Here is a 27065-nt window from a genome sequence, read left to right on the forward strand (position 1 = left end):
GTCGTGTAAAGAAAGAAAGACAGAAGAAAATATACAAATGTAAAATACTATATTTTTATAATTTTCCTTAGCGGACTATCGTAAGTCCCCAAACTTACGGGGCCAGGTAACGATATAAGACTGTATATTGTAAACTGCTAGTGAGATAACCGCTACCAGATAGGGGAAGGGTAACAAGTGGAGCGCTACTATGTCATACGGGACAGGATCGGGAGGGTGGGGGAACACCCTCACTACCCCACTACAACACATATGTACAACATTGTCACCCCATAGGGAGAAACTGATTAAGTATAGCATAGAATGGACCCAGGGGACCGATAACAAAACGATAACACCGTGGCCGCCTAATGGTAGCTTCGATCCATATGCCCAACATTCACTATTAAACCATCTGCACAATACATACAAAGGGAAGAAGTTGGCAAACCACGTGGAGGTGTTTAACTTATGGAGGATGTTCCAAGGGTCCCGACCAGGACCAAATGGAATGTTCACTGTGGGGGAAATACCGGAAGAAAAAGAGATTAAGGAGGAAGGAGAGGATGGGAAAAAGGGGAGTGAAGACCCAAGGAACACGGGGAACGGACAAGAGGGAGAAGAAAATAATAATACATCATATGAAATAAAAAAGGAACCGAACAACGATATACCCCTAGCAAAGGGAGTGAAAACAGAGGGAGGGGGGGTTGTACCCTTTAAGGGAGTTAGGAGAAATAGGAAGAGGTCAGTTAAGAGCGGCTGAGGGGTACTCGAACCCGGCATACAGCCCTCCACCATATGTGGCTCATAGGAAGATGCCAGCAGGGGAGGGGAGGACTGGAGAAGAACAAACTGTGGAAGTAGGAAATGATGAGTGGGTAGCTGCACAGATACTATTAAAATTACGAGGTTCATTAACAGAAGAAGAGAAGGAGGTAGTAAGGAAAACAGACTAGGATAATACCAGGGAGAGTGAAATGAGGGGGGAAGAGCTGTTACGACAAAAGGAAGAGATTTTGGAGGAACGACTAGCAGAGTTAAGGGATGAGCATAATGAATTGATCAAACAGCTCGAGAGGGAGGAAAGAGAGAGAGCGAGGAAAAGGAAAGAAGGTAAGAACGAATTGGAAAAAATAAGGGAACGAACTGAGGAGCAAAGGAGAGAAGCTGAAAGGGTAAAAGCAGCAGCAGAAAGGGTATCAAGAGTAGTGCTGCGAGAAAAGAAAAGGGAAGAAGAAGAGAAAGAAAGAGAAATGGCAATGTGGAAGAGGAGATTACTATCAGAAACGACTAAGAAATACGAAGAAGGGAGGGTGATAGAGAGTATATTAGAAAGGGAAAGGGTGAAACGGGAAAGGAAGAAAGAGGATGAAAGAATAATGGAACAGATGAGTAGTGAAGTAATGGAGGAGTTAAAAAGGAAAAGGGAGGAAAATGGTAGGGAGATGGAGGAGAGAAATGAAGGAGAAAGAGAAGATAGGAGAAGGGAGAGTGAAGTATGGGGGGATGTATATAGAGACACAGAAGTAGCAACAACATCAGCGCAAAGGGGAGCGGTTGATAAAGGAGAAAAAGGAGAACTGGACCTAATAGACTTACAAACAGTAACAATAAAGGGGAAAAAGACCGAGTGGGGGGTGCCGTTTATGACTGACTTTTGCAGTGAGGAAGAAGAAGGAGTGGAGAAGGAAGGAAGAAACAGTGAAAGGGAAAGCCTAGATAAACTATACATCACCCGGACCAACACAGACTCACCATGGATCCGTAGGAGAAAGGATGAGCTGGAGAGAAGTGAGGAGGGAGAGCAAGGAATAGCGGAAAGACAGACACATGAGGCCGCACCGTCCCCATCACGCCCACTCCCATCGCACCCTACATGCTCAACCACCTCACGCTCGTTACGCACAATAAAACTTGCGCCCTTCACAGACGAACTGACACCCTATGCATGTCGGCTTAGGGACCTCCCTAGACGCAGGCAGGAAAGACGAATACACATGCCCACATTAAATACAGGAAATGATGGAAGAAGGGGAAAAGATGGAGAAGAAAGAGTTACGAGCAGGGGAAATACGGATGAAATTGACGATGTAGAAGAAAGGGAAGAGGAGGAAGGGTGTGAGGACTCGATCTTATGGAGCACAAAGGATAAAACGAGACATAACTTAATGCCACTTTTGGAGAGAGGAGGGGTTAGACCACAGTATGTCCCTTGGAAGCATACAGACAAAGAAAATATAAAATGCAGGCTCCCATCATTAAGTGGAGGTGCGGGTAAGTGGATATATGAAATGGAAAAACACACCGCAGGACAGAAACTGGCAGTAGGAGATGTAAAGGGCCTTCTAATATCAATATTAGGGGATGCAGCAGATGAGATTTGGAAGAGAGCGGGATTCCCTGGGGTAACAATAACAAACACATCGCATGATGGGGCACCATTCGCAAACTGCAGACATGCACTATGGCAGGCACTGAGGGTACAGTACCCAGACACATCAGACATAGGAGCAATTACCTCCCGCAAGATGCGTGAGAACGAAGATCCTGTTGATTATATCCAGGAAATCCAAGAGAAGTGGCGCATGGAAACTAGAGAACAATGGGACAAAACACCAGCAATATTTTATCATATACTAGTACAAGGGCTCCCAGAAGGAGTTCAGAAACAACTAAAGAAAGTAGTGGGAATGGAAGCAAAAGCATGGCCAGAAATACAACTGACTATAGTGCATCATTGCAGGACATGGCAAGGAAAAATGAAACAAAAGGAAGAGGACAGGAAAACGGAAGAGGCTAAACTAGTACAGAAAAAGCTTACTAAATACACAATGGAAGGGGCACTAATAACTACGCCTGCAACAATGACCCAAAGCCCCACACAAGTAGTGGCTGCACAAGATTACTCCCAAATACCACCTTCACAGACTATAACACAACAGGTGCCGCCACTCCAACCATACACGACCAACATGGGAGGAGGATACCCAATGCCAGGAGCTGGGTATTATAATTATAACAGGGGGAGAGGAGGAATTATGAGAGGGAGAGGATACGGATATAACACCCAACAGCAGGTGGGAGGACTTAGAAATTCCTACCCCACAGGGCAACCAGTATACCAGGACAACACAGGGAGCTTTCCATGGCAGAGTAGGGAACCACCGGTGTGCTGGAGTTGTGGATTATTAGGGCACATGTCACGCACGTGTAGAGTTAGACCAGGAACCCCATCATGGAGTGAACAGGGACAACCAAGGCCCTCACAGGAACAGCAGGGCATACAGCAACAGCAGACGTTGCAACAGGGAAATGAACAGCAACAACTAATAACACAACAACAGCCACAGACACATTCACTGCCACTACAACAGGTAGCGATAACATAACAACCCCAAGTACAGCAAACACAACTGGGTAGGGTTACGGTCTTGGGACACAACCCTTACACAGGAAATGGCCAATCGTTGTACCCTCAATAGGACAGCCCAAAGACGGCCTTGGTGTGTCCCATCCTGTCAGTAACACCTAATAGTGCGGAGGAACCACGCATAGAGGTAACGATAGGTGACAAAAAATTATCATTCCTTGTTGACACCGGGGCGACCCGGTCTTGCATAAGGGAAGGTAAATTTAAGATGTCAGGTGAAGCCATGAACACCCAAGGATTCTCTGGGGCTAGAGGGTTGGTTCCTTTTACTGATAACATTCCCTTATCTATAGGAGATTATGACCTGTCAGTTCCACTTCTATATTATAGTGCCTCACCAGTAAATATACTGGGGAGAGACATAATGAACAGGTTGAATATGACAATATCCTTTACTGAGGACGGCATAATTTGCTCTACTCCAGGGATTAACATGCTCACAGCACGACAGATTATGCAAGCATACTGCGGACAGACAGCGATTAGGGCGGAGCCAGTAGATGGCGAACTCTTCCAGTACGGGACAGACATGGCATTTGCATGGATGCCAGGGATAGAAGGAAAAATATGGAGGAGGCCAGCAGCCTATCTGTTCAGACCAGAAACACCTGTTAATGAACCAGAAGGAAAGGTGGTTCCAGTGGACATTGAGAGCATTATAGCAACAGCTGATTACATTGCTGTACATGCCCAAGACAGAGAAGGAAGAGCATGGAGGGCAGTGATAGCACTAGCAGAAGGATGTAGGCTCACCCAGGTGTCAGATGAGGAGCTGTTCTCAGAAGAAAAGGAGGAAGGTGAAATGGTGTTTATGATGAGTGTGGAAATATGGCTAAGAGTGGCGTACAAACAAGTAGCACAGAAAATTGCAATGGCACTTGAGGCACCCGCATGCACCCCAGTCCCCTTCTTTAAGGAGGATATGTCAAAGGTACCCACATCATTGTGGACTACTAGCCCCTATGACGTGGGGTGCATAAAAAGTATAGGGGGAGTAAGGATAAAATTGAAAAAAGGTGCAATACTCCCCAGAGTGAAACAGTACCCACTATCAAAAGAGGCCGATGAGGGCATATATGAAACCATAACGGCCCTTATAAATAATGGCATATTGGTCCCCTCAGAATCACCATGTAACACGGCTGTATACCCAGTGCGCAAGGCTAAAGGGGGGTCTTGGCGCTTCATACAGGATCTCAGGCCCTTGAACAACATAGTAGAAGCAGAATATCCCATAGCAGCAAACCCGGCCACAATATTGTGTGGCATTCCAGCAGAAGCATCACGATTTACAGTGATCGACCTTAAAAATGCTTTTTTCTCAATACCATTGCACCCAGACTCACAAGATCTGACAAGCTTCACTTACAGAAACACAAAGTGGAAGCACACCAGATTGCCACAAGGGTATTGCGAATCACCCTCAATTTTCAACAGAGTAATACAGATGGATTTGGGTAACATTGAAGTGGAAAGCACAGTGTTGCAGTATGTGGATGACATAATAATTTGCAGTACAAACGAAAGAACATGCAGAGAGGACTCATTAAAGATGTTGACAATATTGGCTGAGAAAGGTTACAAGGTAGACATGGAAAAGCTACAGTACTGTCAAGAACAGGTACTTTACATTGGTCAGCTCATATCCCAACATGGAAGAAAGATTGCACCACAAAGAGCACAGGCCATTTCAAACACTCCAGTACCACAAACAGTGAGGGAACTGCAGCAGTTCCTGGGGCTGTGCAACTACTGTAGAGCATGGGTATTTGATTACAGTTCATACATAGGACCCCTGCTTGAGGGGTTAAAGGAAGCCAATAAAGGGGAGAAAAAGCTGGGGTGGACGATGGAAATGAAAGAGGCTTTTGGTGAATTGAAAGATGCGATATCAACTGCTCCGGTACTGGCATCCCCAGACTATGAGCGACAATTTTTCATATTTTCACATTGCGACTCAGCAGTAATGAAAGCAGTGTTGGCTCAAAAAACAAGCATGGGCTACAAACCAGTAGCATTTTACAGTGGCCACTTAGATCCTGTGATGTTAGGTCATTTCCCTTTCGAACAAGGTCTCGCCGCAGCTGCTTTTGCGGTAGAAAAAGCATCAGCAATAACCATGGGGTGCCCAACTACACTGTTCGTGGAACATGCACTATTTGCAATATTGAATAAACCTAAGTCCACCCTAACCACGCAGAGGGCATCAGGTTATGAGATCATCCTATCCAGAGCTGAACTATCAATTGTTAGATGTAGCACGGTCAACCCTGCAAGGTTCCTAGCAGAAGTACTTGAGGAAGGAGATTATGCCCACGATTGTACGCAAATAACTGAAATGTACTCATGTACTAGAACGGTTGAAGAAAACGCACTAGAAGGAGGTGAGCTCCTGTTCATTGATGGGTCATCAATTATCGACCAAAGGGATGGTATAAGGAGGGCTGGGGCAGCAGTGGTAAAAATGATGGAGGTACCGGTGTGTGTGGCCATGAAATGTGTACAATTACCACATCATTACTCCGCTCAAGCAGCGGAATTAGTTGCACTGATCTTGGCGTTGAAGGAAAGCTTTGACAAACGAGTGACCATATACTCCGACAGCGCGTATGTTACATCCACTGTCCACTCAGGGCTGTCGAAATGGAGAAAAAGAGGGTTTAGGAGAGCTGATGGCACTCCAGTGCAACATGCCCTCCTATTGGCTGAACTAATTGAAGCAATAAATGACCCCCAAGAATTAGCTTTAGTGAAATGCACCGCACACACCAATGGTGAAGACCACATCTCAAAAGGGAATGCAGCAGCAGACGCACATGCGAAGTATGCTGCATACTTTGGTGAGATATGGAACCCCCCAGAGTCACAGAGAGGGAGAGGGAGGGGAATGGCTAAGGAGATGTTGATAAGAGAAGGGTACACCCATCTCCCAGCCACACAGATTATGGAGCTACAAGCGGCTGCACCAATGGCCGAAAAGGAAATATGGGTAAAAAGAGGATGCACAATGTCACCAACCGACGCATTATGGCGCCAGGGTGACACTGGAAAGGTTGTAATACCATTGGCACTTTTGAACACCGCCCTGAGCCAACTACATTACCCAGCCCACACAGGCAAGGAAGTAATTGCAGCACGAATTAGGGAAGACTGGTTCTGCCCCGAGTTAAATTCTCATGTGTCAAATTTTATCAGCAATTGTCTCACATGTCAACAGTTTACGGCCGGCCACACTCTGAAGGTGATAAGAGGTACTATACCCCGGCCAGAGGGACCTTTCCGGCATCTCCATATTGACTATGTTGATATGATCAACGTATGTCAAGGAAATAGGTATATGATTGTAGTAGTATGCCCATTCTCGAGGTGGATTGAAGCAGGGCCCTGTTCACACCCAGATGCATTTAGAGCAGCTAAATTCCTAGTGAGGGAGGTCTTCCCCAGGTGGGGTGTGTGCGAGGTACTGAGGTCAGACAATGGCCCACATTTCGCAAACGAAATGTTCCAGCACATCACGTCCTTGCTGAACATCAAGCATAAATTTGCATGTGCATACCACCCACAGGCCAACGGTATATGTGAACGCCTCAATGGCCTATTAAAGGAGGCAATTGCAAAGATACAGCAAACAACAAAGAAGAGTTGGTTGTATTGCCTTCCATTAGCCCTATTTGAGCTAAGGAATAGACCAGGGTCCGACCACCACCTCACCCCTCACGAGGTGGTTACCGGACGTCAAATGCGCCTTCCCCTAACGCCAACATCAAGAGCATTTACCGACCACGAGAGTACTGCGAGTGTTCTTGGTGATGAAATGTACCAATATGTGTCTTCTTTGATTACTAGTGTAGTGTTTGTGTCTCAACAGCTCAAGCGCACGCGGGGCGGGTCTAACAGCAATCAACAAGAAGACGTGGATAAAGAATTGGAAAAGGAAAGACTGTGTAAAGTTGCTAAAGGTGACCACGTACTACTTCGCAATTTCAACAGAAAGTGGAACAGTCCACGATTCACTGGCCCCCATCTGGTAGAGGAGGTATCAACGAGAGCAGTAAAGCTACAGGACAAACGTGCCTGGAACCACCCACACGACGTAAAGATCTACAAACTCCAGACCCGCCCCAGCACCACCGACAGGGCCACTGGAAGAACAACGACAGCGTCACCAACGGAGGAAGAACTTCCGCCACAACTAACGGCCTAAGTGTCCCTATACCCTGCCACCCCCCAGATTCCCCAGAGACGACTATTGGAAAAAAAAAGGGGTGATCCCCATACCGCCCACCCCATGGTTACACGATCAAAGGGTAAAGAGACTTCCGCCAGCTGAACCCCAAACCCCCTGCCCACTGACCCCCTGCCCACTGTAGTAACAATTGAACTGAAGGACACTGTTTTTGCACATATACACATGTAAACACCTGAATGTTCTCTTTCTTTTCTCTCGCACATGCAGGTAAAGCGTATTATTGTACTGTTAAGAAAGTAGATAACTAACTAATTCACTGCCCAGAAGTAGATGGTACCCTCAGACGATAATTACCTGGAAGAATTGTCACACCAATTTGTATATGAAATAAAACGGCCAACGTACCTGAAAGGAAGGAGGGTACGTGTCTACTACACAGCATTCCTCTTGGCCATAGAACATTCAATGCCCCACCTCCAACCATACTTGCCTGCCCTAAGAGATAGATCGCTTAGATTGGCGTGGGAACAGCTCTTCGCCTGGGCACTGAATGACTACTTGATAGGGAGAGCTTAATAACAACAACTAACCTTAATAACGAGCATATTAAGAACTTTCAGTCGGGCAACTGTAACGTCGCAAGAATAAGCTGCCGGACTGCAGCAAGGTAAGAGCAAAATGCGGGTGAAATTAGCATTTGTAATAAAATTGATAGGGATTTTAATAATCACCGGGTTCTTGGCTGCCTCTGTATGGCAGTACAGCTATGCTATTGATATTATTGCTGTACCCAAACCTAATATACCCCCACCCCCAGCTGCAACAGGTGTTATGTCAGGTGGTACTAGTAAAACCCCACACCAGGAAAATAGAGTTAAACGCAGCACATACTCAGATAACAAAGGCATTGACAACTATGTACAAGATTCAGCACACGTCTCTAACAACATGTGGTACCAACACATGACCAAAATAGGCAAGCAGACAACAGGAGACAGCTGCTACGTTTGCTCATTGATCCCATACGCCATGAGCGCTTCTCGAACATTTGTTGCTACGGAGATAGATGGAAAAATAGCACGATGTATAATATACCTGACACTGTTCCAGACGAACGGAAGATTTCAAGGGACAGTGGTGCATCTGGTGTGGAAAACACGAGATACATATCCATATGAAAACAACGTCCTTAAGACTTATTTGAGTTACCACAAGAGCAGTTTATATGCTGAAGGATTCAGATACATAACAAGTGGTCCTGAAAAAGGAGAAACAAAGAAGGTAACACTGCAGTACCTACCATGTGATTGGTACGCCACTGAAGTCCCTGGTAAAAACGGATGTTGGGAAAGACCACTGATGATAATAACAGGGAAGGTGTACATGGACAACAAATGGGACATAGGAGTGGTTGGCAGCAACATGGTAACAAGAGAAAATATTTCAACTATTGATGGACATAACCATAGATGTTGGATGACTTGGATCAAGTACGTACCCATGCTCACGTGGATGGAAAAGGATGAAGACCCAATTACAATACTGCCTTTAACTGCGCCTAAGGTATGCTACCAACATAAAGGAGAGGTGGATGTAGGATACAATACCAACTGTGAAAGTGTGATGAAGTTACCTGAGGGGGGAGCAGGAGCAGCAGTAGTAATGGACCATTACTGGGCCTGTGGAGACAAGGCGTATCACACACTGCCCCCTTTGTGGAATGGTGTATGCACTATAGCACACGTTAATGTACCATCACTAGTGGTACCCCAGAAGCATGTGAATATGGCGAATTTCCCCAAGATGGATGAAGGAAACAAAAGGAAGAAGAGATCTGCACAGCCTCGGAAAGGGCCAGAGAACAGACGCAATGGCAACAACACTGTCCTCAACAGAAGGAAAAGACAAGGAGAACCTCTGACAGGAAATTACCTGTGGGGAAGGTCGGAAACAGCACTGACCTCAATACCGCCGGAACACAGACTATTCAGCAGAGCAGCTATGTTCTTCTCCTCAATAATACACCCTGGACTGCAGGCTTACGCAAACGCAAAATGGCTCCAGATAACTAGGTGGGAACTAATGATGACAATCAACTCTACCGTAAATGGATTCAATGCAATAAAAGAGGAATTGCGAGCAGTAAGAATGGTTGCACTACAGAACAGATATGTACTGGACCTCCTCACAGCAATGGAAGGAGGAGTTTGCGCAAAGATAGGACAATCATGCTGCACATTCATTCCTGCTAACGATGCTGACAATGGTACACTCACGGAAGCTGTATCACAATTGGCCCAGATGCATTCAAAAATGATGGATGAAAGTAAAGGTGTGAAAAAGGATGAGAGCTGGTTTTCAATATTATGGTCATGGATGCCATCGTGGCTGTCAGATGGACTGAAGATTATAGTTGGATGCACTATTCTGGCTGGAGCTACACTGATCATAATAAGATTTTGGAAAGCCCGGAAGGCACGCACCACAGACGAGATGATCGAAATGGTTGGTATACACCTCTTGATGCCAACATATGACGGCCAACACACAGGCACAATAATAAAAGAGAGAGAGAAGTTGCGCAACCAGATCATCACCAACCACCTGGACCCACCATCTGTGAAGCTCGAAAACCCAAGAAACCCCAGGAGCTACATAGGGAAATGGGTATACTGTACTCCTGGAGGAACCTGTGAATATATGTATTGGTCATTTGAAGACCATGTTAACCACTATGGACATTTGGGAGGAATAACAAAGATATGGAGAGTAAGAGGAGATAAAGAAAAGGATATGTTTGTGGTCGACAAGTCGACCAGAGGGGGGACTGAAGTGGGAGAATGGAAGACCAGGCTCCCGCCCTTCCCCTCTCGCGCTTGGCCTAGAGGATCACGGCCCAGACACCCGCCACGAGAGGAGTTTGCCTATCTACCGGACGACCAAATACCCTGGTACAGGAACATACGGATGTGTCCATCTACCTGCCCAGCAGCCCACCCTGTCCATGCCGACACCTGCGGCACGGATCAACTCGACTAAACCTACACGTCGTTAGAGATGCCATGACGACCTAGTCAACGGTCAGCACACCTGTGCAACTATATACACCGGACACTCCCGCACCAATCTACACGAAGAATATACTCAGTGCTATGACGTAGGCGACAGACATACTCACGGACGTACATCTTTATTATTTTCCACATAGGCTCTCAAAATGCAGAAACGCAAGACGCATCATGAACTTATATAAAAAGGCTTGCTCACGCTTCTTCTAGGAGCCATGTACCATAACGAAGAATATAACGGGGACACGATACTGAGGATAAAGCAATATGATACCGCAATCTAAAGCGCCCTGCATTAAACGGTTCCACCTATGCACCAGGCCCAAGTAGGCCGCAGGCAAAAGCTTCCATGAACATTGAATGAGCAAGAACTGGGTTTCTGACCCTGCAAAATGAGCCCGGCGAAGGCACCCCGCCAAGGGCACGATGTTGCAATCTCGCACGCTGCAAGCCAACGCCAAGGTCGCACCTGCAAGATAAACCAGGCACACAGTAGGAAAAACAATATTAATTGTGTTGAATTTTGCCTCAAACACGGTCCCACCTCACGTGACAAAGCCAAACCTGACAAGATGCCAAGCCCAGAAGGAAGGAGACGCCTGAATCCCACGTTTCAAGACACAGGCAGATACAATTAAAAGACTCATTGGACATCTGCAGCAGTGGGAGTATTCGACCTCCCAACATATGAATAAATCCTCACATTGTTTACACCTACTCATATTAAAACATTGTTGCAAATTACAGGTGCACCGCGAGCTGGGAACAGCGATAGTCCCAGACTGGGAGGCTCGCGAGCGGACCAATTAGAACATGGGGTTCTTATCACTGACGCCATTCACATTGACCAATCCTCAGAGGTCTTCATGTAACAATTTTCATGTATCAAATTGAAGGGACAGCCCAGGTATACCACCTGACTAACCCTCAGCCACTAACACCGTTCTCTATATGTGCACTATACTAAACCTACCACTCGAGTAACCAATCCAGAGTGGAAATAGGTTTTTTATTAAACTTTGTAAGATGGCGCAAGTAGCGCGTCATACTAAGGTAAAAATGGCCTGCGAGCCCCACGATTGTGTGTGTGTCAGGACGGACGCGTACGCTCCTTGACCCATCCCTGCCATTTTGTCTAATAAACAGCAGAGTCACCTTGCTTCTTGCGTGTGTCTCATACTCTATCTCTTTTGGAATATACGGGAGGAGTTGGGGCCTCCCTGCCCGGAGGTCTGCCGACGGCCCGGCCGACCCCGGCAGAATTTCCCCCCGACAGATACATTGGTTGAAAGTGCATGCAGAAAGTTGCGGTATATCTGCAGATCTTGGATTTTGTCATGTGGAAGTGCACTGGCTTGGAGTGCATGGAATGCAGTGGCTGGACTTGGTACCTCTCTGTGCTACTTTACAGACAGAGCCACATCCTGATATAATTATCATTCATTGTGGAGGAAACAGTTTAGGCCATGTCTCTGGAATTTCTTTGCAATTTGCAATGAAGTAAGGACTTGGGAAGGTCATGGACATATTTCCAAATTACCAAATAGTTTTTTCCCGTATTGCACAAAGACAAATGTAGCTGCGTTCTTCTGCATTTGGTCCACAAATGGAGAAAGAGAGGCGCAATGTCAATAAGGCTGTTTGTGCCTTCCACAATGAAAACATTTTGTTTCACAGCACTTTCATTTTTTGCAGAGATGGAGTCCATCTCACATATGCTGGCAATCAAATTTTTCTTCGCAATGCGCAAAATGCATTGTGACATGTTTTGGTTTCATAGTCATCTATTTGGCAATCCGTTTCTTCCAATCCACAGTTTTTGAAACACACAAAACACCACCGAAAGGCTCTTTTCAGAGCCACCACTTACTCGCAGCGAAAAGTGCATTGGTTTTGCTCCGCTTGCACCCTCCATTCTTGTGCGTCCTACGACTGTCCGTAGACTTTAGGAAAATGCGCGGGGGCCTACACCGGTCACTTGATAGTTCTATTGTTAAACTGAGAAAGGCGGCTGTGAAAAGAGCCTTCTTTGTAATTTTTCTTGTCTTCCAGTTTATTGCTTTTCAGCACACGACACACTAGGAGAGGAGGGTAAAGGAGGGCAAGGAAGGGACACCGACCACGGGGATATGAAAGGGCAGGTGGAGAGAGAAAGATGTAGGGTGAGCTTTACTTCGGTAGGGAGCAGTTCCTCTGGTGCTCTGTGACCGTAGTCTCAAAAGCACTCAGAAGACTCTCCCCCCTGCAGAGTACTGAGTCGCAGGACATACACAATATTGTGACCCTCCCAAGGTAAGGATCAACAGCATTGCGAATGGCCTGTGAGGCAGCTGGAGGGATGCGCTCCCCCACAGGAGTGTCTCTTGTGGTGAGAGGATCGGACACGGAGGATGCTGTGGAGGAACTCAATCTACCACGTGCTTCACATGGTACCACCTTGCGAATGTCCGCACTGTGGAACAAAGTTAGGTGTTGCTTCATGGTTGTCGTACCAAAGCTGTACACACCAGGTCTCCCGCGACTCAGCACCAAGTTGCACTGCTTAAACATGACCCGGTTCGCAAATGCTTTTGGTACGTTACCACAAACGGTAAACAACCGCCACACCCACGACTCCCGGCGAGGCTTCTAGTGCCTCCACCTCATTCTCTTCTTCCTCTTCTTCCTCGCTCTCTACATCCTCACCCGTATTTCCCTCTGCAGGCCCTTGGGGAGGTGGTGGCGGTGGAGGGTTTGGGGGTGGTGCTGAGCCTAATGTAGCAACAGCAGCCATGGATGCCATAAGGATTGGTCGGCTAATGTTCGCTACAGCAGTAAAGGCAGCACAACTCAATCTGCGATAGCCAGAAGCACAAATTATATTTGTGATGTCATCTTTGGTGTCCTGGGTGTTAGTCTTAGCAATGGACGTAGATGCTGCGAGTTATGGTTGCTGAATTTACCATTATGGGAGAATGTGCAGTGTTTTTTGGTTTCACTGTGAAGTGTAATATCCCTTTAACAAAGTTTTTTTACTGAATGTACATATACATATATATATATATATATATATAGAGCAGGGAACGAAAACAAAGGGGCTAAACATGTGATGTCGTCAGTGATGTCATCAGTTACATTTGAGATGACATCTTTCATTTTCTGGGTGTGACTGTTAGCAGTGCACAGTGGTGATGGCAAGTATGGGGGTTCAGTCTGCCATAACTGGCGAATTTCAGGTTTTTTTTCGGTTTTAATTTGAACCATTATGGGGAGGGCAAACATTTTTTTGTAGTGAAGTGCACAGGTTTTTCATAGGGCAACTTAACCATAACGTCCTTTCAATAAAGTTTTTTTTGTAGTGAATTTTACAGGTTTTTGGGAGGGCAATGTAACCCTAACGTCCCTTTAACAAAGTTTTTTTAACTGAATGCCATAGGTTTTTAGTAGTGTAAATACATCATAATAGTACGTTAACAAAAATGTTGTACTACATTTATCAGGGTTCTAATAGTAACACATAAGCATACTACTGTAAAGGAACATTTGAAGTAACTACCCACCTTCCGAAGAATTCCACATTATCATATGCTGGCGCACAGCATGGGGGCGTGTTCGAAAAGTCATGCGCACTTCACAATGACATGTGTAACTGGGTGATAGTGGGGAAGTACATTGTATATTCTTGTGCAAACGTGAAAATGGAAATTTTTGGCACAGAACTCCACAAGGCAAGCGTGCAACACAATATAAGCAAGAGTGCATACCGACGTATCTGGATAATTAACCCCCATTCCTCCCCATAGAGTGGAGGATGAAAGCCATAAGCAATCAAGATTTTACAGCAGTAACCCATGCTACCAAGAAAGAGGATTTTTTGTCTTCAACCGAAACGCCTATGGCGTTGCCGGCTGAAGAAAACAAATCCTTTTTCAAGATGGCCACCATAGAAAGGGAAGACGGGTGTTAGATAGAAACCCTTCTTTGCTTTCCATTGCAGGCTACAGAAACCAAAAATGAAACTGTGTGCCCGTAAAGGCAGCACCACATTTGTGTTCCTTGAGAAATGTATGGTTATGAGCAACACCTTTACCAGAAAGGCAGTCCCTTGTGGACATGGCAACCTCAATGCAATGTTTTGCCCCTTCCAGTAATGACCAGTAGCCACATCCCCGACATTGTGGCCACTAACCATACATAGAGGCTACACCTCAGAGACGGAAGCTGTACCGTTGATTTTTTATGTACATGAGTACACTTGTTAAATATCAAAACACTATCACATGCACAACATAAACCTTTTCGGGTGTTGTCAATGACCTTTACATACATGTGTTGTCATTGTAGTAATTTTTTTCTGTAAAAATGTGCTTAAAAAATGCAAAGGAATAGTCTACTTACGTTTACATAAAATCTGAAACAAACTCTGTGATGGGAAGCGCAATGACGTTAGAAATACTGGAAGCAACACCATTACCACACACCGTTCGACACATAATTTCTTAAGTGGCACAGGTCAAAAGGTGTGAAGATATGTGTATTGGGAGGGTGTAACCATGTATTATTCTACAAACATTTCTGTGCACCAAACACTTTCAGTGCACCTTACCTCATTTTCCTGCTTTTAAGAAGATAGTAATTATTCTTAACTAATGTTGGTTAATAGGGCATCTGGGTAACAGAAATTGGTCTGACGGTGACATAAATTGGCCTGACATCACTAAAGGATATGAGAAGGGCCTAACCCTCCCGTATCCAAAGCAAGTGGGGTATGCAGTACCTTTCTCCATAACGTTCCTTGGCAGCTTAAACAAATGCGTCCATATTGACGTACGTGCCGTGATGTAGCACCTACAAAAGAACACATTACAACATGCAACGTAGCATGTCACATTCTGAAAACAGAGAATAAATTTGTAAAAAAAAACACTGACATTTAAAAATTAGTACAGTAGTTTTATTTCACAATAAACTGGGCGAAATCATCACCCTAAGCAATTAGTAAAGTAGTTGTGTTTCACAATGAACTGTGAGAAATTATTGCCCTATGCACATTTCCATACAAGTGGTAAGTTTCTGTCTTTCGTCGACAATGAAAATGGTAATGGGCACGTTGGTTTCTTTCACACACAGAAAGTAAGCGTTGCGGCCACAGTAGTCGTTTTCCTCCCACATTGATGTGCAAGACGACGTCAACCGCTGTGCTCTACACCACCAGAAAGCATAGAATGTTACTTCTTATTGCGACAGCAGCGTACGGACATATAGGTCCAACTCAATCATCCCACTGAATTATAACGCACTGACAACTGGTAATGAACAGTTGCATTTGACGATTAAAAAGGCGTCACTCGGCAGCTGTAATGCGTGACAATCACAATAGGGAAGGAAGTATCTGAGGTGAAAAGCGTAAATAAAATGTATATCAATACGCAACCTCTGCACAAAACAAAGTTGTAACACATACTTTTACTACTAAATAATATTTTAATTTGGGGAAATGGACTGGCACCCTACAAATGGCGACAATGTGCAATGTCCATAATGGGGAAAAAAATTCAACGGCACGTCAACCTTGTAATTAGGAAAAAATATATTTTTTTCCCCCAAAGTAAAAATGTAATGTCAATTCGGTATATAGGCGGGAAAAATTCACTTACATGATGTGGACCGGCTCCATTGCGTTAGCTGCAGTCAGACAGTAGTGTAACTAATATTTCATGGTTGGTGCAAACGTTTTTGAAGCATGAAGCATAACCTTATCAAATGATATGTTTTTCTAACTGCTACTCCCTACATTCTTTCTGCTCTTTCCCTGGACCGTAAAGGAAAAAAAACAACTGACCCTTATGGCTGTCTACAAACATGCGGCCGTACTGAGCTTGTATTTCAAACAGAAAATCAAGTGGCCTTCACTGTGAATGCAAATACATTCTCATTTTGCAACAACATATCAGCGGCTATTCATGAGAACCGCTACTCCCCTAACACGCGCAGAACTGCTGTTAGTACGAAATAGAGCAGGTGGTTGCTTCAGATTCCCACCAGTCTGACCGCAGTAATGTTGTTTATGTATTGTAAAATGGACGCAGTAAGTTCATTTCATACAATGAGTAGCAAGTTTCACTGCACCGTACGACAGTGCTAACAAGAATACTTCAATGTTTCACTTTCTACTACCAAGTCTCATTAACGCTCACCCTTCGAAACAGTGTTCCATAAGTGTAACAAGTGCATTGGTGTCTTCTTCTTTTAAGTATATTAGCAGCGATGTCCGCGTTCAACAGAAAACAAAGTGAACATGGCGGACGTATCGAAACATTAAGACGCACTTCACGCTGTGCCACAACCAATCAGTGAAAACGCAACATGGTCGCAGCCAGCACGCCACAGAATAGCCAATTGCAATCTTCTCCACAGAGCGAACAGGGAAGTGTGACCGCGGAGCGGACATAGATATCACTAATTTGTAGAGACATACTTTTTGATTGTTTTTAAGGGAACTACTGGATGCATTGTCACAAAATTTACAAAAGCACGGTTTCGCGACCAAGCCCCTGCCACTGCTGCAAATTTGGTTGAAATCCATCCAGCGGTTTGGCCTGTAGCCGTGCGCAAAGTTGTCCCCCATTCAGTCTATGGGAAAAAAAGACGTTTTGGGACCCCCCCTATAACTTTTCCCCCCCTGGACCAAACATCACCAAACTTTGCAAGATATTTTCAGAGTGGCCCATATACTGTTTCTGCAAAGTTTGGTGATCATTTGTCAAGGGGGAGCAGAGTTATAAGCCGCCCAACAAGTGCTCTTCCTATGGAAACAGCAACTTAACCATAACTACACGGCCACTACCGTAGCCGTGTAATATATATATATATATATATATATATATATATATATGTTAAAAAACTTTAGTTAATGGACAGTTAAGGGGAATAAGTTCAGTGCAACAAAACCCTTGAAACTTTGGTGCAGTGATGTTAAGGTGGTAAGGTGCCGATTTAAAGCCACAGAACCCCTAAAATTCAGCAAGAGCCGCCTTTACTATGAGGCCCGCATTGTGCAACCCATAAGCGCCTCATGACATCACAAATGAAATCACTGATGATATCACATCTGACTTCACTTATGCCATCATGAATGACATGACTTGTGCTGCAGATCCCATGTGCAAGAAAGAAAGATGCAATATTTTAAAAGCACTTTTCTGCATATCAGGGTGGATTCAGGTAAATACTTCCCATTTACAACCATGCTATTCTTACACATTAGAGTTCCTCCGTATTGATTCAACATTCGCCATGATGAAAAACTCTAGCACCTTTATAGCTCTGATCTACGGCACGTACGTCAATACAGTCCCCTTTGCAAAGAAGACATTTCAGTACTCCTATTATGACTTTATACCTATCCACCAAACCAAAAAACACAAAATACATAGTAAGGGGCAGTTGCCGAAGTCAACTTATCTACATACACCTTACTGTCATTATAACAAACCAAATGGTAGGCTCTGATGATGTAAAATAGCGAAGGGTAGGGCAGGTGGCCTGCAAGGGTCAACAATGTTAAAAACACTTTCATGTTGTGAGGACACATAGGGCCTGATCACGACCTCGGCGGTAACCCTTAAATCCGGCGGTAGCGCTGTTACCACCGGATTTAAGGGTCCGCCGAATCAGGGCTTCGGCGGATTTCGCCCCAGCTCTTGGCTGGGGCAAAATCTGCCGAAAATTCGCGTTATTACCGCCGGCGGGAAATCCGCCGGCGGTAAGAGCGTGAATTTTCCCATTTGAGCCCAATGGGGAATGGGGCATTCCCGAATGGGCTCAATGGGGAATGGGGACTTCCAAGTCCGCCCAACTCATGATCCCGCGCTATTAGCACCGGGGGCTATGGCGGTCACGCTAATAGCCCCTGCGCTAATAGCGTTAGCGTTACCGCCGAGGTCGTGATCAGGCCCATAGTAATCAGGACCAGAGAAGAAGAAGATAAGGTACTGGGCGGCCAAAAGTTGTAATCCCTTTAATGCCGTGGTTTGAAGCCGGCATTCCATTACACATTTTTGACTATGACTTCCATTTATCCCGACCATTGCCAATGCTAGGTAGGGCTAGTGGAAGTTGTAATGTAAAACTTCTGGAGACCCAAAGCTTGCAGACTTTGCCTGTATTGAATCTAAATTGTCAATTGCCATCGGCAAGAGCAGCTTTCTGTTGTTCCCCAACCATTAGTTACAATACTTGATAAATGTTTTCGGTCCTTCATAAAAGACAAGGGCCCTCATTAGGACCCAGGCGGTAAGGGGTTTACGCCGGCGTAAACCATGGCGCACCTTACCGCACCTTACCGCCCGAGTACGAGTTCCCTTAGCGCCATGGTGATTTTAACGCCTGCTTTTAGCAGGCGTTAAAATCCATGGCGCTAAGGGACCTTGTTGTTAATTACGCCACCGTAATTTACGGTGGCGTAATTAACGGCTTCCCCACTCCCATTATGCCCTATGGGGCCAGAAATGGGAATGGGGAAGGGTAAATGGGGATTGGGGACTTACCGCCCCGCCAACCTCGGAATGGGGCGGTAAGTCCGCCAACCCCCATGGCGGAGTTGCCAGCTTTGCGCCATGGACCATGGTGCAAATAGCGCCATGGTCCTCCGCCAAGGTCCTAATGAGGGCCAAGGTATATTGCATCTGTGCATCATGTTTAAATACGACCAAAAAAGTGTGACCTGCTGTACCAGTGATGTCACTCATGATGCCATAAGTGATGTCAATTGTGTTATCATCAGTGACATCATTTGTGATGGCATGAGGGTGCTTATGTGCTGCGCAATGAGGACCTCAAAGTTAATGTGGTGTAGCTTCCAGCACCTGCCGAATTTCATGGGTTTTGCAGCATCAAATTGGCACCTTAAGGTCACTTCAACAAATGTTTTTTCACAGAATTTTAATGGTTTTGTTGCATTAGATTGTTCCACCTTAACGCTGCTTCAACTAAAGTTTGTTCACTCAATATGCATATACATATATGAATATATGCTATATATATATAAACATATATATCACATGGCCTGCGGTAGTGGCCACGTAGTTATGATTAAGTTGCTAAACCCATAGGAAAAGCACTTTTTGTGTGGCTTATAACTTTGCTCCCCCTGGACGGATCCACACCAAACTTTGCAAAAAATGTATATGGGCCACTCTGAATTTCCCTGCAAAGTTTGGTGAGGTTTGGTCAATGGGGGGTCCCAAAATTTCTTTTTTCCCATAATGGGAAAAAAAATCTGTCCCGCCTACAGCCCAAACCGCTGGATGGATTTTCACCAAATTTGCGGCAGGAGTGACAGATTGGTCCTGAAAGTGTGCTTTCATTGATTTGGTGTAAATCCGTCCAGTAGTTATTTTTTAAACAACCAAAATGTAAAGCAAAAATATTAGTGATATCTATGTCCGCTCCACGGACACACTCCCTGTTCGCTCCGTGGCCAGGACATCGATTGGCTAATCGCCTTGCGTCGTGTCCGTGGACACCCGTCCTGCTCTCTGATTGGCTGGGATGAGGCGTGAGGTGCGTCAAATTGTTTCGGGATGCCCGCCATATTGAATATGCGGACATGTGCTGGTAATGAGCATAAATCCAATTTTGGGGAGTGTGTTGGTGTGTATGAGTGCATGGAGAGGGTGGGGGAGTAAGAGATCGGTCAAATGCTGTATTTGTTTAGGTGGGAGAAGGCCGTGATGTGTTTGCTGTGTCCACGGTCAGCGCGGTTGTCAGCAGACATACTAAACACTGGGCGCACTACTGGCTATTTTAGTTTAGTACATTATTTTTAGAACGTTAATTGAAGTGTATAGTTTTGAGGTGGATGTACTCTGTTTTTGGGATGTGGTCATTTGGTAGGTATTTGTTTCTATGGGTGTGTTATGCTGCAGTGGTTGTGGCCAGGACCTAGAGTCTTGGGTGCATGGCTGAAGGACATAGGCTGTAGGCCATGCACCCAAGACTCTAGTCCCTGGCCACAACCACCACAGCATAACTCTACAATGCTATCAAACATTTTGATTGTGGTATGTGGACTGCTTAGGGGAAATACATCCGAAGGATTTGATGGGGTCACCAGCTTATTACTCAGTAGGTGATTACTAAGTACTGGGTGATTCTGTGGTGCTTGGAGATGGGAGAGTCTGAAATAAAGTAAGGGTTGCAAGGAAGGACCTGATGCTTGTGTTGCAGACTGAAGGGAAGGGGGGAGATGTTGTATGCCTTGCTTTACAACACTGTACATTGTTGTAGAAGATGTGATAGATATAACTTCACTTGTGCATAGTTTAATGCTGTTGTGCATTCTAAAAAGGAATGGGCAACCAGCTGGAATGAGAGACCTGTGTAGATTGGAAGAACAGTTGTAGAGGCAGTGGTGTTGTTTCAGCTGGGAGCCTTTCAAATGATATTGGCTATCTGTGTGCATAAATAAAGATGCATGTACTCAACTTGGCTGCGTGTCATTTTATGACACACTAGAAAGCTTTTTTCCATAATTATACTGTTATTTCACCATCTTTTAACATGAAAAGACACTTTGTTAGATAGGTGTGTGTGTTGTGTCTGATTACTATTATAATCATTCCTAACGGAAGTTCAAATGGTAGATAGTATGTAAAATATGTACAGTGCATACAAAGAAAATTGTATGTACATTGAATGCACTATAATGAATTAAATGCTATTTTGGTTGCAATGTGGGCAGATAGGTGGCTGTGGTTACACAAATGACAGAATGAATTAAGAGAATAACAGTTTGCACATTACAGTTAGTAATATGGGTAAACAGAAAGTTGGAGAGCAGACAGTTTTGCAAGTGATACTTGATCATAGCAGATGGGAGAAATGACAGTAAGCCTTTTTACAGGTTATACAGGGTAAGTGGAAGTTACCCTGTTTACATGTGTTTGTATAAGAGGTGTACATGTACTGTGCAGAACATATTCATAACTGTAGTGTTTGTTCATGTATGTGGATGTGCATGAATCTGCAAGCAGAAGTAATGGATAGTTTTATAGTAGTTGTTGTTGTAGGTCATTTTCAATCACAGCACAATTGTACTCAGAGTGATCAACAGTACATCTAAAGTGCTGAACTGTGATGATGGAGTTAGATGTAGAGTTCTTGGATGAGAATGGTGGATTGTTGTGTGACTGCTTACCAGTAGCCAATGAGGGAATGGTGCAGAGGGTGAAGTGGAAAGGGTAGAAGGGCTGCCCCAGTGTTAAGCGCTCCACGGACAGCACAACTGTCCGCAGATAGGACATGCGACATCCTGGGCTTCTCTGCATATCTGGCATGGAAATAGGACTAGGGGAATTAGCCAATCAGATGCTGAGGGTGTCATTCATAGGGAGAAAGGGTATTCATGTTTTGTCATTGCTGTATGCTTTGGAGATGGCTGTGGTTGCTGAGATTGACAGAGTTAGAGTGTGGACAGTGGGAGATCATTATATTACTAATCTGCAGTGGTATGAAAACATGTGTGGCATTTCAGAGAATGTTGGAATGCAGGGAGTGGAGGCCACCTGGTGTGATGTGCCAGGGAAAGATTTGCAAGGTGTTTATGTGTGTGTATATGTAGAAATATGGCATATTTTAACACTCCTGATATTGTGGTGGTAAATTGTGGAGCAATGTATTTGGGCTATCTGAGTGCAACATGTTTGCTCGGTGCACTGAAGCAGTTGCTAAAGAAACTGATGCACCTGTTTCCATCTGCTAAGATAATTCTTTCTCTTATACCACCTAGGACTTCATGGATGCCTTGTCATGTATTTAATCCTCAACAAGACATAGCAAGATGTCTTGTTAATGAAGGAATATCTTGTTTTATGTATTCTGCGGGCATGTCATCATTTCAAAATGCAAACCATTTGGAAGATGGTGCAATTTTTTCTTGTAATGGAATGACTTTCACAGATGTTGGTCATGCAATAATTCTTGGTAATATGCAAACCTCAATCAGGAAGTTGTTGTGAAGTCATGCAACAGATAAAATCTTAAAAATGGCTAAAAAGAAGCCTGAAAAAAGGGGAAGTGGGGTACACTAATTAAATTTTCATTCACCACGCTCAGATTTTTTGATTTGTCCACAGACATCGCTGTTGTCCGCGGGTAGCGCGTATTACATACAGGATTTTTGAGGTTAAGAGGGATGCAAATGAGACGTAGCACAGGAAGGGATTGGTCAATAGGGTTTACTGGGTGTGGTGTGTGAGCAGAGAATTTGTCAGAAAGTATTTTTGCTGAGAAGAAAGGAGATAGCTATGGCTTATTGTTTCAGTAAGCAGATTGTCTGGATTTTGGGAGATTCTATGACTGAGGGCCTGCAGAGGGGAACAGGCGTCAGGATACAGAGGACAGTGATGAAGAGGATGAGGTAGTGGAAGTCCCTACTACTAGTTCTCACCGTGAATCTTGGGTGTGGAAGTTATTTACCACTGTTGATGGAGTACCAAAAGCACGTGCACACAAGCTGACCTGCAATCAGTGTAAGATGGTGCTGAGTCATGGGAAACCGGTTTTGTACAGCTATGGTACTACCTCAATGAAGCGACACCTAAAATCATTCCACGGTGGGGCTATTCGTAAGGTTGTACCTTGCAATAAACGTAGTAGGTTGAGTTCCCCTACAGCATCCTCTGTTTCCGCTCCTGCCACCACAAGAGACACTCCTGTGGGACAGCGCATCCCTCCATCTGCCTCGCAGGCCATACATGATGCTGTTGATACTTACCTTTCGAAGGTCACAGTATTGTGCATGTACTGCAATGCAGTACTCTGCAGGGGGGGAGAACCTTCAATGTGATTTGGAGACTGTGGTCAAGGAGCATGAGAAGAACTGCTACCTACCTGAATAAGTCCCACCGTACATCTTCCTCTCTCCACCTGCCCTTTTTTATCCCCGTGGTTGGTGTCCCTTCTTTACCCTCCTTTCCCTTCCTTTCCTTGTGTGTTGTGTTTAAAAAACCAAAACAAATATAAAAAAACAAAAACCAAAAAAAAAGGCTCTTTTCAGAGCCGCCTTTAATAGTTTAAAAATAGAAGTGGCAAATAAATAGTGCAGGGCCCTGTGCTTTTTTAGTTGTCTGCGGACTGTCCGTGGACATCTAAAATCTGTGCGGTGCTGCCCTGTCACAACCATTGCACTTTTCTCTGGAGGAAGGGGTGGCTCTGAAAAGAGCCTTTTTGTGGTGTTTTTTTGTGTTTCAAAAACTTCAAATGGACCACACCTGCTGCAAAATGGATTGCTCCAATTCCAAAAAAGGTTGCAATGCATTTTGTATATTTCGCAGAAAAATCTGATTGCCGGCATAAGTAAGATGTACTCCATCTCTGCGAAAAATATGTGTACTACGAAACATAATGTTTTCATTGTGAAAAGAGGACATAACATCTCTCAAAAAGGCACAGACAGCCTTGTTAATATTGCACCTTGCTTTCTCTATTTGTGGACCAAATGAAGAAGAACGCAGCCACATTTGTTTGAACGCAATACGGGAAAAAATTACTCTGGAATTTGGATACATATCCATGACTTTCCAAAGTCCTTCTTTCATAGCAAATTGCAAAGAGATTCCAGACACATGTCCTAAAATGTTCCCTCCACAATGAATAATAATAATGTCTGGATGACACTGTGTCACCAAATTAGCACAGAGAGGTACCAAATCGAGCCACTTCATTCCACGCACTCTATGCCAGTGTACGTCCACATGAGAGAATCCAAGATGTACAGCTGCAATCTGCATGAACCTCCAACCAATTTCTCCATGAATCTCCCAAAATCCAGACAATCTGCTTTCTGAAACACTCAGCCATAGCTATTTCGTCTCTTCTCAGGAAAAAGATTTTCTGACAAACTTTCTGCTCACACACCACACCCAGTAAACCCTATTGACCAATCCCTTCCTGTGCTACATCTCATTTGCATCCCTCTCAACCTCAAAAATCCTATATGTAATACGCGCTACCCATGGACAACCGCGCTGTCTGCGGACAAATCGAAAAATCTGAGCGTAGTGAATGAAAATTTAAATAGTGTACCCTACTTCCCCTTTGCGGTTGGCTCTGAAAAAAACCTTTTCTTTTTTTTGTGATTTTTTTCAGGCTTCTTTTTAGGCTTTTTTCAGATTTTATCTGTTACATGACTTCACAACAACTTCCTGATTGAGGTCTGCATATTACCAAGAAATATTGCATGACCAAAATCTGTGAAAGTCATTCCATTACAAGAAAAAATTGTACCATCTTCCAAAAGGTTCTTATTTTGAAATGATGACATGCCCACAGAATACATAAAACAAGATATTCCTTCATTAACAAGACATCTTGCTATGTCTTGTTGAGGATTAAATACATGACAAGGCATCCATGCAGTCCTAGGTGGTATATATGAAAAAATATCTTAGCAGATGGAAACAGGTGCATCAGTTCCTTTAGCAACTGCTTCAGTGCACCCAGCAAACTTGTTGCACTTAGATAGCCCAAATGCATTGCTCCACAATTTACCACCACAATATCAGGAGTGTTACAATAAGCCACATTTCTACAAACTATATAAACACCTTGCACATTTTTCGCTGGCACATCACACCAGGTAGCCTCCACTCCCTGCATTCCAACATTGTCTGAAATGACACAGATATTTGCATACCACTGCAGGTTAGTAATATAATGATCTCCCACTATCCACACTCTAACTCTGTCAATCTCAGCAACCACAGCCATCTTCACAGCATAAAGCAATGGAAAAATGAATACCCTCTCTCCCTATGAATGACACCCTCAGCACTTGATTGGCTAATTCCCCTAGTCTTATGTCCATGCCAGATATGCAGAGAAGCCCTGGATGTTGCATGTCCTATCTGCGAACAGCTGTGCTGTCCTTGGAGCGCTCAACACTGGGGCAGACCTTCTACCCTTTCCACTTCACCTTATGCACCATTCCCTCACTGGCTACTGTTAAGCAGTCACACAACAATCCACCAATCACATCCATGAACTCTACATCTAACTCCATCATCACAGTTCAGCACTTTAGATGTACTGTTGATCACTCTGAGTACAATTGTGCTGTGATTGAAAAGGACCCACAACAGCAACTACTATAAAACTCTCCAATACTTCTGCTTGCAAATTCATGCACATCCACATACTTGAACACAAACTACAGTTATGAATATTTTATGCACAGTACATGTACACCTCTTATATAAATACATATAAACAGGGTAACTTCCATTTACCTTGTATAACATGTAAAAAAGCTTACTGTCATTTCTCCCATCTGCTATGATCAAGTATCACTTGCAAAACTGTCTGCTCTCCAACTTTCTGTTTACCCACTGAAGTCCACCAATGCACAACACATTTGCGATGTATTGATTCCATTTATAAGTAGGGTAGGAATACCTAAAGAGATTGTAACTTATTGAGGAACTAATTGTATGTCTACTATTCTTAAACAAGTTTGTGAGATTCTACAGATTGACCACTTGAAAACCGCAGTTTATCACCCTCAAACTGACGGCCTTGTGGAGAGGTATAATCAAACCATTAAACAGGCGTTAGGGAAAACTACTGAACCAGGAGAGAGGAATTGGGACAGACTGTTACCTTGGATATTGCTTACACTTCGAAATACCCCACAATCCTCAACAGGATTTTCCCCATTTGAACTTCTATTCGGCAGACCAGTGAGAACTCTGTTAGACATATTAAAAGAAAATTGGGAAGAACAACCTACGCAAGAGATCTCTCTTACAGAATATGCTTATCAACTGAGAGAAAGAGTAGAGAAATTACAGGCCATACCTCGAGAAAATGAAATACATGTGCAGGGAAGACAAGAACAATACTACAATCGAAACTCTCAGTTACGATCATTCCAAAAGGGTGACCAAGTATTAGTACTTCCGCCAACCCCCGAAAACAAAATGTTAGCAGCCTGGAGAGGACCTTATGTGATAGGAGAAGTACTAGGTGCACTGACTTATAAAGTCTGGCAATCAGATAAAAGAGTACCATTACAAACTTATCATGTGAACTTACTGAAAAAGTGGATAAATCCTGCAACAACCATAGCTATGATCAATACCAATGAGCTACAAGCGGAACACTTTCCACAAGTGGTAAAGAAAGTGGGAAAAGAAGCTTTGAATATTAATCAAAATATATCTCCAACTCAAAAGATCGAGTTATGAAAAGTAATAGATAAATATTCAGAAACATTTTCATCTCTTCCCAGAAGGACAACTCTAGCTTACCATCACATAAATACTCAATTTGGTACCACAGTTAGACTATGTCCTTATAGAATTCCCAAAGCCAAAATTCAGACAATCAATCAAGAAGTGCAGGAGATGTTAGAGCT

Source organism: Ambystoma mexicanum, chromosome 2q, assembly GCF_040938575.1.
Source record: "Ambystoma mexicanum isolate Mex_15411 chromosome 2q, UKY_AmexF1_1, whole genome shotgun sequence".
Taxonomy (NCBI): Eukaryota; Metazoa; Chordata; class Amphibia; order Caudata; family Ambystomatidae; genus Ambystoma; species Ambystoma mexicanum.